Source organism: Schistocerca nitens, chromosome 9 (assembly GCF_023898315.1).
Source record: "Schistocerca nitens isolate TAMUIC-IGC-003100 chromosome 9, iqSchNite1.1, whole genome shotgun sequence".
NCBI classification, from domain to species: Eukaryota; Metazoa; Arthropoda; class Insecta; order Orthoptera; family Acrididae; genus Schistocerca; species Schistocerca nitens.
In genome coordinates, this window is record NC_064622.1 from 489730133 (window position 1) to 489743602 (window position 13470).

Genomic DNA, 13470 nt, shown 5'->3' on the forward strand with positions numbered 1-13470 from the left:
TAGCTATGTAAGATACCACAATAATGAAAGTTTCTTGTAACAATTCGGACAGTGCTGCTAACGATACTGAACTTGTGTGTGAGGCGACATACCAATTGCGACCCACAGCAAGGCTTCATGAATCTGAGGATCGGATTTATCACTTTGTTCGCACTCTAATTCTGATACTGTGTGCGACCGTGGAGACATTTTTTAAATCACGCGGCAAGAGGCAGATATCTGAAAACTGGCTTTATAACGTCCATTACGGCCTTTGGCACACTGTGGTTACTGTACAAAAATTCACTCTTCCTTGATGCCTATCATATTTGCATCAAGTGCCTGGTCCCTTCGGACATAATCGATTAAAATTTCAAGGACTGTAGAAGGAATGTTTTACACCTTACACTTTGGAATTTGTGGTGCTAATGGTAAATATAATACAACAAAGGAAATGTTAGTATATGTTGGATGCTTTGGAAAATACGTTCTCTTTCATTTAGAGGCAGTGACAAGAAGAAGAATGCTGAGAGGAAAGAGAAGGATTTGTAGAGGCAGGTAGACAAAGGGCTAAAGGTGGAAAAACCGTCCTCTAATCACTCAGGAAATGCTTCTCACCGTCAGGAGCTTCATTGAACTGTTGCCGCAACTTCTGACGCAGTTTTCTCGAATTGTGATTGTTTGACAAATAAACGGTAAATTTTCGGCTGACCTATTACGGATAAGAATCACAGTGTTCAGTGTTTGTGTGGAAAACTAATTTACATATCGAGTCAATTTTTTTCGTAATATATATAAAAAAATTGAAAGATCATCAGCTGAAGTTAAAAAAAGAGACTATTTGAATTTTTCCAGGAATAAAGTAATTTTTATCTGAAGTACAGTTATTAAACTATTGAAATCACTGTTACTAAAGGCACCGAACATGTTCAGCACGCTATTCCAAAATATGTCTTTGTAATGGAAGCAAAAAGAACACAAAACGCAGACTAGCACAGGCAAACACGGCATTACTGGCATTACTCGCCAAGAGAAGTCTAGAAGTATTAGACATAGGTCTTAATTTGTGAAAGAAATTTCTGAGAATGTAGGTTTGGAGCACAGAATTGTGTGGTAGTGAATCATGGACTGTGGGAAAACTGGACCAGAAGAGTATCGACGCATTTGAGATGTGGTGCCACAGAAGAATACTGAAAATTTGGTGGACTGGTAAGGTGCGGAATGAGGTGGTTCTCCGCAGAATCGACAAAGAAAGGAATCTATGGTAAACAGTGGCAAGAAGAAGGGACAGGTTCATAGTACATGTGTTCACATATCTGGGAATAATTGTTGTGGTGGTAGAGGGAGCTTTAGAAGGTAAAAACTTTAGAGGAAGACAGATAATGGAATATACGCAACAAATAACTGAGGTCCCAGGGTGAAAGTGGTAATATGAGATGAACAGTTTTGGCAAAAGAGAGGAATTCGTAGAGGGCCACATCAGACCAGTCAGAAGAATGACGAAATAAAAAAAGTGATATAAGAGAAGATGTTACCTTAACATGGCTGGTATAGCAGGATACCGGCCCCCTTACGCATTGGAGTACGCTACGTACCTACTTCTTTCCTAGCGTGCATGAGTTGCAAGTACGACAGGAATTCCTGGCGTAGAAGTTAGCCCTTGCCTGTGGTTATTACACTGTCGTACGACATTGTGCCTACTGCCGGTTCTAGAGAGACGGAATCATCCGCACTGGTTTTAGGGCGAGAGACAACAGGTGCTGCCTGGCGGTTTCCTTGTTTTGGTGTTTACGATAACAAGCGCCTTGGCCGCTGGCCGCCAGCAGCAGACGCCCAGCACCTTGGCTATGCTAGACTAGGGTAGGCTAGGCGAGACGCGGCGGCAGCTGACGCCTCCCAGCGCTCGCGCTTGTTTTTGTGTCCGGCTCCTGCTATATGTGTGTGTGTGTGTGTGTGTGTGTGTGCGTGGGCGTCACAAATCACCGCGCGGTACACCCCGGCGCGGCCCAGCCGCCAGCCGGCCGTTCGCACATCCGTCTCCGCGCGTCATTAGACCGCGCTTGCACTGACACTCCCACGCAGCGCCGACACGCACCCCTCACGCACTGACGTCAACACGCACGGCGCCAGCCACCAAACTCACAGCCGACGTCGCGTCCGCGAGAGATGATCTTTATAACGCAAACGTCTTCCACTGTGTGTGGCGCTACTAAAAGAGACAGTGTGATGACGATGATTTTGAACATCCGTTAAATCACTGATTCCATCGGCTGAAATTGGGTTGAAATGGTTCAAATGGCTCTGAGCACTATGCGACTTAACTTCTGAGGTCATCAGTCGCCTAGAAATTAGAACTAATTAAACCTAACTAACCTAAGAACATCACACACATCTATGCCCGAGGCAGGATTCGAACCTGCGACCGTAGCGGTCGCTCGGCTCCAGACTGTAGCGCCTAGAACCGCACGGCCACTCCGACCGGCCCTGAAATTGGGCTCTTCAGATTCTCTGTTACAGCTACCCATACTTCTTTCCCAAGATAACATTACTGTATTCCAATGCCCGAATGACAGCCTGCGCAGTAAAACATTGCATGGGCATTCTTAGGAGAAGTTTGAAGTCATAAAATATTGTAGCGAAACAAGCGCTGTATCGTTTGAGAGATACAGATGCGAGCGAGTGTGCCACGACTTACCCCAGTTCACTGCTAGTAGCGCCACGTTAACATAATCGTCTGTGCCTAGCACACAAGTACTGCACCATAATTGAGAATGAAATTAGAAGTTGCTTTTTCAAACTTTTTCTACATATGCTTCAGTGTAATAATGTTTAAACTGTCAAGTGTCAGAATGATTAGGTCAATATTTTACCTAAATACATCGCATAAAAATTAAGTGGCGCTAAATAATAAATCTAGAAAGCCATAAATTGGTCATAATGTGTAGATGTATGTCAGAATTAACTGGTGCAAGTCTAACGTGATTAAAGCAATATTTTGGTCAGAATCCACGGTTTTATGAACAATTCAAGGCGCTAAACAATACACTTAGAAATCTGAAAATTTGTGTGATATTTCAGTTCAGCATAAAAATAACTAAATGACACCATTAAGCTACCTCTAATAGTTTCCCAGTAATTTACTGAAAACTAAATTTGGAACAAAAGTGTCCTAAATGGTTCAAATGGCTCTGAGCACTATGGGACTCAACTGCTGTGGTCATAAGTCCCCTAGAACTACTTAAACCTAACTAACCTAAGGACAGCATACAACTCCCAGCCATCACGAGGCAGAGAAAATCCCTGACCCCGCCGGGAATCGAACCTGGGAACCCGGGCGTGGGAAGCGAGAACGCTACCGCACGACCACGAGATGCGGGCAAAAGTGTCCTTATTTGTAGTAGATTAAGTGTATGTTATATTAATGCTGAAAAGTTTCGTTTACAGCACGTGATGAAACCTATTAAATAATACAACTATAACAAGTTTTTAAGACCTTGATGTCAATAACAACCAGTAGGAGATCTCTTAAAGATGTAGTTCAGAGCTCGCGTTCTACTGTCAGTTCCGTTCTAAAAATTCTAGAAGGTAAAGTTTAAATGCAAGCGAGCTAAAACCTTCAACCAACTTACCTACATCCATACAAAAATTATAAATATTCTGAATTGATTCATAATATTGTTATTAAATATTGTGTGTCTGAGAAAGCGGCTGTTTAGAGACTGCTAACGTGGGCATAGGGCGGATGACATGTGTTCCCTTGGCCGTCCGCTGCGCGACATACATAATTACAGCCCGAGAGGCAAGGCAAGGCCGAACTTCGCACCCAGCCACCATAAGATCCGCGTCAGTTAAACGCCGGAGTGCGTGCTGCCTCGGATGACGTCAGAGACAGGATGTTACAAAACGCTTATTTTCAGTAATAATACGTAGCGAACTCGCGAGGACTGTACACCGTCCTGGAGCGCTTAGATTTCGTAAAAGTAACTGTTGGTGTGCCCCCCCCGTAACGTTAAAAATTCCGCGTGGCAAGTGGTGACAATTACTTTCCACTTTTGTGGCGAGAATTTATTTTGATTATCAGTACTCAGGGTGAAAGACAATTTATTAGGAATTTATTGTAGAGGTCGCCTCTGAACAGCTCATAGTGCTGTTTAGGATAGAGAGATTTACTGTGAGTATGAACATAATGAATATTACAATGTTGTGCATGTCAAACTTGACCAAATATAGGTATCAATTAGATCTCAAAATCTTCATTTACAGTCATAGTCCTGATCCCGCTGAGAAAATAGAGAATACTAACATCCCTTGCAGTGGGCTGGACAAGAATGTAGACTTGCAGACAGGAAACTATGGTCAGATTGTTCTCCATTGCTTTCTGGTTGACCACATAAATATTTGCTAGGCTCTCGTAAAGACGGCGAACAATAATTACAAGAATTCCAATTTCCTCCTACGACTAATGATTATTATTATGATAATAAAATCAACCTACCATCCCACTAGATGGAGAAAAGTCCTTGTCTTTTCCTAACGGACGCAGACAAAAAAATTGCTCCAATAATAGTACTATTGTATTTATTTGATTCATTATTATTTTAAGAATTATCATTGGAGCAATAGGAGGTTTAAATCAAATATCGCTACATTCCATATATATATAGGGTGTTACAAAAAGGTACGGCCAAACTTTCAGGAAACATTCCTCACACACAAATAAAGGAAAGATGTTACGTGGAAATGTGACCGGAAACGCTCAATTTCCATGTTAGAGCTCAATTTAGTTTCGTCAGTATGTACTGCACTTCCTCGATTCACCGCCAGTTGGCCCAATTGAAGGAAGGTAATGTTGACTTCGGTGCTTGTGTTGACATGCGACTCATTGCTCTACGGTACTAGCATCAAGCACATCAGTACGTAGCATCAACAGGTTAGTGTTCATCACGAACGTGGTTTTGCAGTCAGTGCAATGTTTACAAATGCGGAGTTGGCAGGTGCCCATTTGATGTATGGATTAGCACGGGGCAATAGCCGTGGCGCGGTACGTTTGTATCGAGACAGATTTCCAGAACGAAGGTGTCCCGACAGGAAGACGTTCGACGCAATTGATCGGCGTCTTAGGGAGCATGGAACATTCCAGCCATTGACTCGCGACTGGGGAAGACCTAGAACGACGAGGACACCTGCAATGGACGAGGCAATTCTTCGTGCAGTTGACGATAACCCTAATGTCAGCGTCAGAGAAGTTGCTGCTGTACAAGGTAACGTTGACCTCGTCACTGTATGGAGAGTGCTACGGAAGAACCAGTTGTTTCCGTACCATGTACAGCGTGTGCAGGCACTATCAGCAGCTGATTGGCCTCCACGGGTACACTTCTGCGAATGGTTCATCCAACAATGTGTCAATCGTCATTTCAGTGCAAATGTTCTCTTTACGGATGAGGCTTCATTCCAACGCGATCAGATTGTAAATTTTCACGATCAACATGTGTGGGCTGACGAGAATCCGCACGCAATTGTGCAATCACGTCATTAACACAGATTTTCTGTGAACGTTTGGGCAGGCATTGTTGGTGATGTCTTGATTGGGTCCCATGTTCTTCCACCTACGCTCAATGGAGCACGTTATCATGATTTCATACGGGATACTCTACCTGTGCTGCTAGAACATGTGCCTTTACAAGTACGACACAACATGTGGTTGATGCACGATGGAGCTCCTGCACATTTCAGTCGAAGTGTTCGTACGCTTCTCAACAACAGATTCGGTGACCGATGGATTGGTAGAGGCGGACCAATTCCATGGCCTCCACGCTCTCCTGACCTCAACCATCTTGACTTACATTTACGGGAGCATTTGAAAGCTCTTGTCTACGCAACCACGGTACCAAATGTAGAGACTCTTCGTGCTCGTATTGTGGACGGCTGTGATACAATACGCCATTCTCCAGGGCTGCATCAGCGCATCAGGGATTCCATGCGACGGAGGATGGATGCATGTATCCTCGCTAACGGAGGACATTTTGAACATTTCCTATATATAGCAAGGACACACACACACACACACACACACACACACACACACACACACACACACACACACACACACACACACACACACACACATATATATATATATATATATATATATATATATATATGTGTGTGTGTGTGTGTGTGTGTGTGTGCGTGTGTGTGTGTGTGTGTGTGTGTGTGTGTGTGTGACAGAGCAACGTTGATATAGAATGGTCGCACGCCCACTACTTAAGACTGCCTGCTCAAAACTGACTTGTCAAATGCACAGTGCTGTTTCACGGTGTTAGCTCAAGCTGGCGCCACAGTGGTGCTGACGTCACTTATACGCCGGGCGAGGCCCACGAGAAAGACAGGCCGCGGCGCGTACGTCACGAAGGTAGTCCTGAACTCAGATCAATACTTGATATAAATGGTATAATGATTTTATAGCATTCAGTCTCTTCTGCTTAACAATACTCATTACATGGTGGAAGTGGTGCCTTATGCAACTGATAATCATTTTTTTTTTTTTTTTTTTTTTTTTACGCCAGTACAGCCGTAACAAATTATAAGGAGGCCCATGGACTACCCATCGTATAGGACTAATAACAGTGAGATTCCAGTAGAAGATTCAGTTTTCGTTTGTACGGACACACCTAGTTACGAATTAACAGGCATAGAAACGTAGTTTGTCTGCTGATTTGAGTGAGCTAGCTAGCGCAGGACTACCTTCGTGACGTACGCGCCGCGGCCTGTCTTTCTCGTGGGCCTCGTACGCCGGGAATAGTATCAGTCCCGGAACTTTTTAGACAATCTTATGGTATACTTGTGTAAGCCGTACGACATTGGCAAGGTAAAGTACACCTTAGGCAACAACAAATCTTCCTTCACTGAGCGCAGATGGTCTACAGTGTCAAATGGTGGGCGGGAAACCACTTTTATTATCATTTTTCGAGGATTTTGGCTATCTTGATCTCGTAATTGACAAGAACGTGAAGAAAAAGCTAGGGATTTTTACGAATATGCTCTTTTCTTTATTTAGTTCCTGGCGTTTGGATCTAACTTAAGAATTCACGCGAGTGTACCGTACGGATTCGCAACCGGCAGGCCGCCGTTGATTCCAGTCGGGCGCACGAAAGAAATTCTTCGGAGACAGAGCGGGCTCGTGCTGTAGTCCACACGGCACGCATTTTCAGATATTTCAGCCGACGCTCGGTTCGCCTATGGTTTGCATCTCGTGGCTCAGGCCAGTCAAAATTTGCATTTTTCCCTTTGACTTCTGTATAATACTTGCGGTGCATACCAACTTCAAGCGATTTAGACATTTAAACTATTTAAAATGAACAAAGAGAGATTGGCTTAATTTAATTAGCGTTATGAAAACAACCCATACCTATGTGGTGAGGCATCAAAAGTATTTTTGGACAAATATTTCAAAAAAATATTTGCTAGTAGTGTTTGCGATTATTAATACAGTAAATTTCAAACACTCGAATGACCCGCTACTGGCCAAAATTCGCAAAGTTACGTCTAACTGCTTGTCGACTAGGACTGCCTATCTTAGTGCCATATTTCGTTTTTTATATTGTTTCTCGTACTAAAATCAATAAACAAATCTGGTACGTCTGGACAAAACAGAATACTTCAATTGTTGCAGCTGTCGGTAATTGATAATAATTTAGCCACATCCAGTTGCTTTTAAAGCTTTTATTTTTAGAAGGTAACCTTTCAAGATGCCTGGCATCCCACTTCAGATGTTTACATTTATTTGCGTGATGTGAACATTGTTTCTTAAGTAACGGTTTTGCAGAGTTTTGCAGCGGAAGTTTCTGAGAACTCTGTTGTAAAACGTCTTACGTAAAGAAGGAATATTTAGGCGGCATAAATAAGTGTAAATATCTGAAGATGGGGGAACACAAAATGAAAGTACTGTAAAAAACGCGTGTTTGGAGGCACAGTTTTTAGGCGTGACGTGTCAAGGTCTAACAATACCTCCACTTGCAAAGTAGGTTAGAAATCAGATTAATAATGTTGCTCACGCAGCATATGTTCGCTTTTTTCGGGCAACAACAAAGTTACTGACTGTGTATGGTATCGTCAGAATGGAAATAACGAGGTCAATGTAAAAAAAGTTATTAATTTGGCACTTATCTTGGATGGATTCCCACGTAGATTTCGTCGAAGTCGTTATGGATCATCTTGTTGATTCTAGGGTGATTCCACTTTGACTGCTAGAAGGTCCAGATCTGTATTTTAGCAATATTTGAAGACCTAATAAGTGCATTTTTCAGGAAATTCTTAATGATCAAACAATCCCAGATCAGAACAATGGTATGGTAGAAGTAATTTTTGACTTGGTGTTCACGATCCACATTTTTATTAAACTTCTCGTAAATTCACATATACTTCTTCTTAATTGTCACATCATCAAGAAAACAGTTTTGTATCAATCTTCATATATTTAATTTCCACTTTAACTAAAGACAAGACTTGACTGTTCTTTTACTAAGCGAAATAACAACTTAACTTCTGCCAAAGTGAAACAAAGACTGCTCTGTGTGCATACGCGCCAAATCGGTTACAAGTAAGTCAAAGATTATGACACTCTCACAGAAATGAATACATACAAGAACCATATCACTGTAATATATCGATACATCGGAGTACCTTTACATAAATAAAACCAAATGTGAATATTGTCACTGTTGTATACCTAGTTCCGCGTAGTCAGCGCGTACACAACTTTCCCACTAGAGCGCGCCCCGCTAAGCACAACAGCGCAGGCGCAGCGCTCGTCCGTCTCCGCTCTACGAGATGGCGCTGCCATAAAGACGGACCAAATTCTGCTTCCGCCAATCCGTGTATTAATATGTCACGCAGCCAATGAGAATGCTGCTAACGTAGAACCTTTTATCCTCGCGGATCACACTCGCGCAGTGATACCTGAACGCGCGAGGCATTATAACGAGTGTACAGACCTCCGATTAGTCAGTCTGCATTAGGCTTCATTTGTCTGTACCAGTCTATAGTCAAGTTTCAGTCTGCGCCTAATTAGACTATCATATTCCTGTACATAGCCATGAAGAGAAATGCATAGACACTTTGTCAAGTATGAGAGATATGTGAGAATAAGATTAACGCACCAAGACCAAAGGAACTTCAGATTCTCAATTGTAAACAGCATCCAGAATCAAGTTACGTACTGTTTTTTATTATTTTAATAAATGTGTGTGAAAATTAATCAAGTTCTGTCTAAAGTTGGTCACCGTCAGTCGGCTACTCTAAGCGTGCAAGTGGCATTTCTATCGCCTGACCTAACGGCAGAAGATAAACACGCCACGATAAGACGACGAGACATATTGCTGACAGTCGCCTACTTCGTTAGAGCGACAAGTCAAATAATCTGATGGTGTGTGTACCGAAGGTCTTGCAGTACGAACACCACAGTCACAAAAATATGTCTGTTACTTCGCAGTAAAGTAGTACGATATTACTGGTGTCGAGAACTGGAGTTGGAGTGGCGTAATGGACACGTAAACAGAGAACCATTACAAAGGGGACTGGTTCCGTTCACACCAGTGCGTTGTCCCATAGACATTAACTTTACGGACGGTGTAGATTTGACTTCATGCGCTGGGAGCGCTGCTGCCACATCACGTGACTAGGTGTGCCGCGAGGTTAAGTAGGTATGTGTAACAGGCCTTTCTGTCAGCAGAGGTAGCCCGTGCCTTGTCTACTGCACTGCGGCGAAATATTGATCCCAGTCAGATGTGACGGTTGTACTTGCCAGCGACTTAAAAGGTACTGTGATGATGTTTGATGCCGCTAACTGTACGGCAGCCATCTCGAGCTCCGATGAGAGTTTTGGAAGGAATTACTCTTGGCTCTGCCTAAAAAAAGTAATAAAGAAGTAATGGGTGAGACGCTCCCCAGCTGTGAGTAGTTTCGTGTTGCTGTACAAGGCGCAGAGGAAACGCCAGCGGTGTTCCGTGATGGTCCGCCAGTGGGCGGCGCGGCCCGTTGCTCGCTGCTTGGTTCTCGTGCGCGGCCGCAGTTTTGGAAGTGGCAGTGTGGTGTGGGGTGGTGTGGTGTGGTCGGACCTTTGACGAGCTGTCCGGCGGTCGATGGCGGCGCGTGCTGCGGTCTGCGCGCCCGCGGTTTAACATTTGCGTGCCGCGCGGCCACGGCTGGTCACCCACGACCGCCGCCCACCGCCCCGTCAATAAACCAGGAGCCGAGGGGAGCCACCCACACACAACAGCGCAGCACCTGCCGCCGACAACAGCCGGGGCGCATCACGCGGGGGTGGGGGGTCTGTACTCCTGCCGGTTCCTAAGCGCAGGTAAAAAGTAGTCACCCGCCGCCTCTGAGCCAACACATACTTTGTCCTAGAACGAACCAGACTGGGACGCCAAATTGGGAAGGTGCTCTTTCCAACGCACACTTAGCATGTTTAGGGGCGATCCAGGCAAAGTGGCCATAGAGCTTCTGCGGGCTATAACTTGCTGGCACGGCGCGGGAAGTGTTTCAACGTATTCTCTCTGGAGGGTACAGTCATCCAATGAAGTCTAACCTGTCTGGCGTGCCATTCATCGGAGATATTATAATTTTTGTATGTTTTAGCTATCTTGATGTAAGGATTTATCGTGAAAAGGGAATGTGACATACCGTATGTCTTTTTAATATCACTTTTTTTATAGAGTGTCATATCTTGACGCTGTAATCCTTATTTAGTTATTGGCATGCAATTAGACGGCATACAGCTGTTGTGTAGTGGCATCAATGAGGGCAAAGGGGCTATCTCGGCGGTAGTTTCTGGTCACATGGTGTGGGGGGAGAGCGTAGCAGCAGCGGCCGAAGGAAGGTCTCCTCGGTGGTACTTACAGCAACTCATAAAAATAACCTAAAAGCGGCAACTAAAGAAAGAGGACATAAGTGAAAAGCAGTGAGCAACCGTAAAAAGAAAATTGCGAAAATCAGAGAAACAAACCCTGGTAGGGCTCTTGCAGACGACAGCGAGGAGTACAGAGAATGCATGTACCGCAAACAAAATTTTCTAATTACATGACATTAGAGCAGTGGATTTACTGTCAATTACGCTCCCTCTGGGCCCACGCACTCTATACGGGAGAAACACAGTTTTAGCTTTTATTTGTGAAAAGTGTAAAGAATTTAATTCGAGTCATGTTTTACCATAAAATATAGATAAATGGTTCAAATGGCTCTGAGCACTATGGGACTTAACTGCTGAGGTCATTAGTCCCCTAGAACTTAGATCTACTTAAACCTAACTAACCTAAGGACATCACACACATCCATTCCCAAGACAGGATTCGAACCTGCGACCGTAGTGGTCGCGCGGTTCCAGACTGTAACGCCTAGAACCGCTCGGCCATCCCGGCCGGCAAAATATAGTTAGCTATTTCTTAAAACATTTTTAAACCCATATTTCTGAATTTAAAGCTAAGTGTCCATTTTGCCCACTCATTTTGGGTAAAGTAGATACTTTTGTCACTTTGTGTAAACTGAATTCTGTAAAGTATCTAATTTGGTCCGAAAGTAATTAAATTATTCGATAGGTGCTGATTATAATCACTAATTTCTATGCATTTCCGTCTACAGCTAAAACTAAACTCCACCCGAACAAGTCATGAAGACCAAACGGTAGCGTGAGGCCGCCGTGTCATCCTTAGCTCAGAGGCGCCATTGGATGCGGATATGGAGGGGCATGTGGTCAGCACACCGCTCTCCCGGCCGTATGTCAGTTTACGAGACCGGAACTTCTCAATCAAGTAGTTCCTCAGTTTGCCTCACAAGGGCTGAGTGCACCTCGCTTGCCAACAGCGCTCGGCAGACCGGATGGTCACCCATCCGAGTGCTAGCCCAGCCCGACAGCGCTTAACTTCGGTGATCTGACTGGAACCGGTGTTACCACTGCGGCAAGGCCGTTGGCTCCGTCAGCTGCAACTCAGCTTAAAAATAGGAATACCGTAGCCTTGCCACTTTGCCCGGGTCCCACCTACATGGGTTCCCAAATGCAGCATTTGGTAATTCACTTTCCCCACGCTGCTTCCAATCGGCAAGTAAACGGTCCAACGTAGATTCAGGAATTGTGTGTTGGGTTGCCGCATTTGATCCCACACAGTCAATATTCGTTACAAGTAAACGAGGTGACCATGATAGTTGTTTAACGGGAGCAAACTCGTTGGGCAAAGGAGACCACATTTGTGACGAACATAGTTCAGCTCAGCGTTTACAATGAATTGCCTGTTGTCTCGGGGTTTTCGGGCAACGTTTGTTTGATGATTTTAATGAATTTTGTGCAACACGAGTTGCTAAAATCAACCTCCATTTCTGGTGGTAACTGACAAAGCAGGCCACTCGTGCGGCAAAAACGTCAGAAATGTCATTAAACAAACGCCGGCCGAAGATCCCGAGACGATAACCAAAAGGCAATAAGTCGATAAGTGACCACGAAAGCCTCAACAATTCAGCATTCACCGTTCACGATTTTTGATGACTCTCCTGTGCGAAACATCGCTATCTCCCAGACCTCGCTTCAGGTTTCTTATCGTTTCCAAAACCAAAATCATCCCCTAAACTACTTCCTGTTGACATCTTAATTCAAGTAGGAACACTTTATTTAACGGATCACTGTTTGGATTCCAGAATGATTGTTGTTGTTGTTGTGGTCTTCAGTCCAGACACTGGTCTGATGCAGCTCTAAATGCTGCTCTATCCTGTGCAAACTTCTTCATCTCCAAGTACCTACTGCAACCTACATCCTTCTGAATCTGTTTAGTGTGTTTATCTCTTGGTCTCCCTCCACGATTTTTACTCTCCACGCTGCCTTCCAATAATAAATGTTGATCCCTTGATGCCTCAAAACATGTCCTACCAGCCGATCCCTTATCCTAGTCAAGTTGGGCCACAAATTCCTCTTCTCCCCAATTCTATTCAGTACCTCCTCATTACTTACGTGATCTACACAACTAATCTTCAGCATTCTTCTATAGCACCACATTTCTAAAGCTTATATTCTGTTCTTGTCTAAACTACTTATCGTCCATGTTTCACTTCCGTACATGTCTACACTCCACACAAATACTTTCAGAAAAGACTTCCTGACACAGAATGGTTACTCGACTGAAAACGTTATCTATACATTCACCCATAAAATATTGCAGACTTTAAATGATAAAATATCGGCACCTGGAATGTTTTGTGGCCTTTCTTAAGCTTTAGATTGGGGTGATCATGTATATAATAATGGTAACATTGTTATAAGGGTGATTTTCGTGACGGTAGAAATCACGAAAGGAGTCGCACGGATGTCAATTTTAGCTCGGCTCCTATTCCTTATATATGTCGTTGACCTTCCACGTAACATTCAAGAAGCAGAATTGGTAGTTTTTGCAGACGATACTAACTCCGTCCGAACAGGCATCTTCAGCCGATAGACGTCACTGGATGCGC

At 43.9% G+C, this 13470-nt stretch overlaps 1 pseudogene; it reads right to left on the reverse strand.

Moving 5' to 3' along the window:
• Window positions 1–11829: 11829 nt before the first annotated feature.
• Window positions 11830–11947, reverse strand: LOC126204493 (5S ribosomal RNA; annotated as a pseudogene).
• Window positions 11948–13470: the final 1523 nt, after the last annotated feature.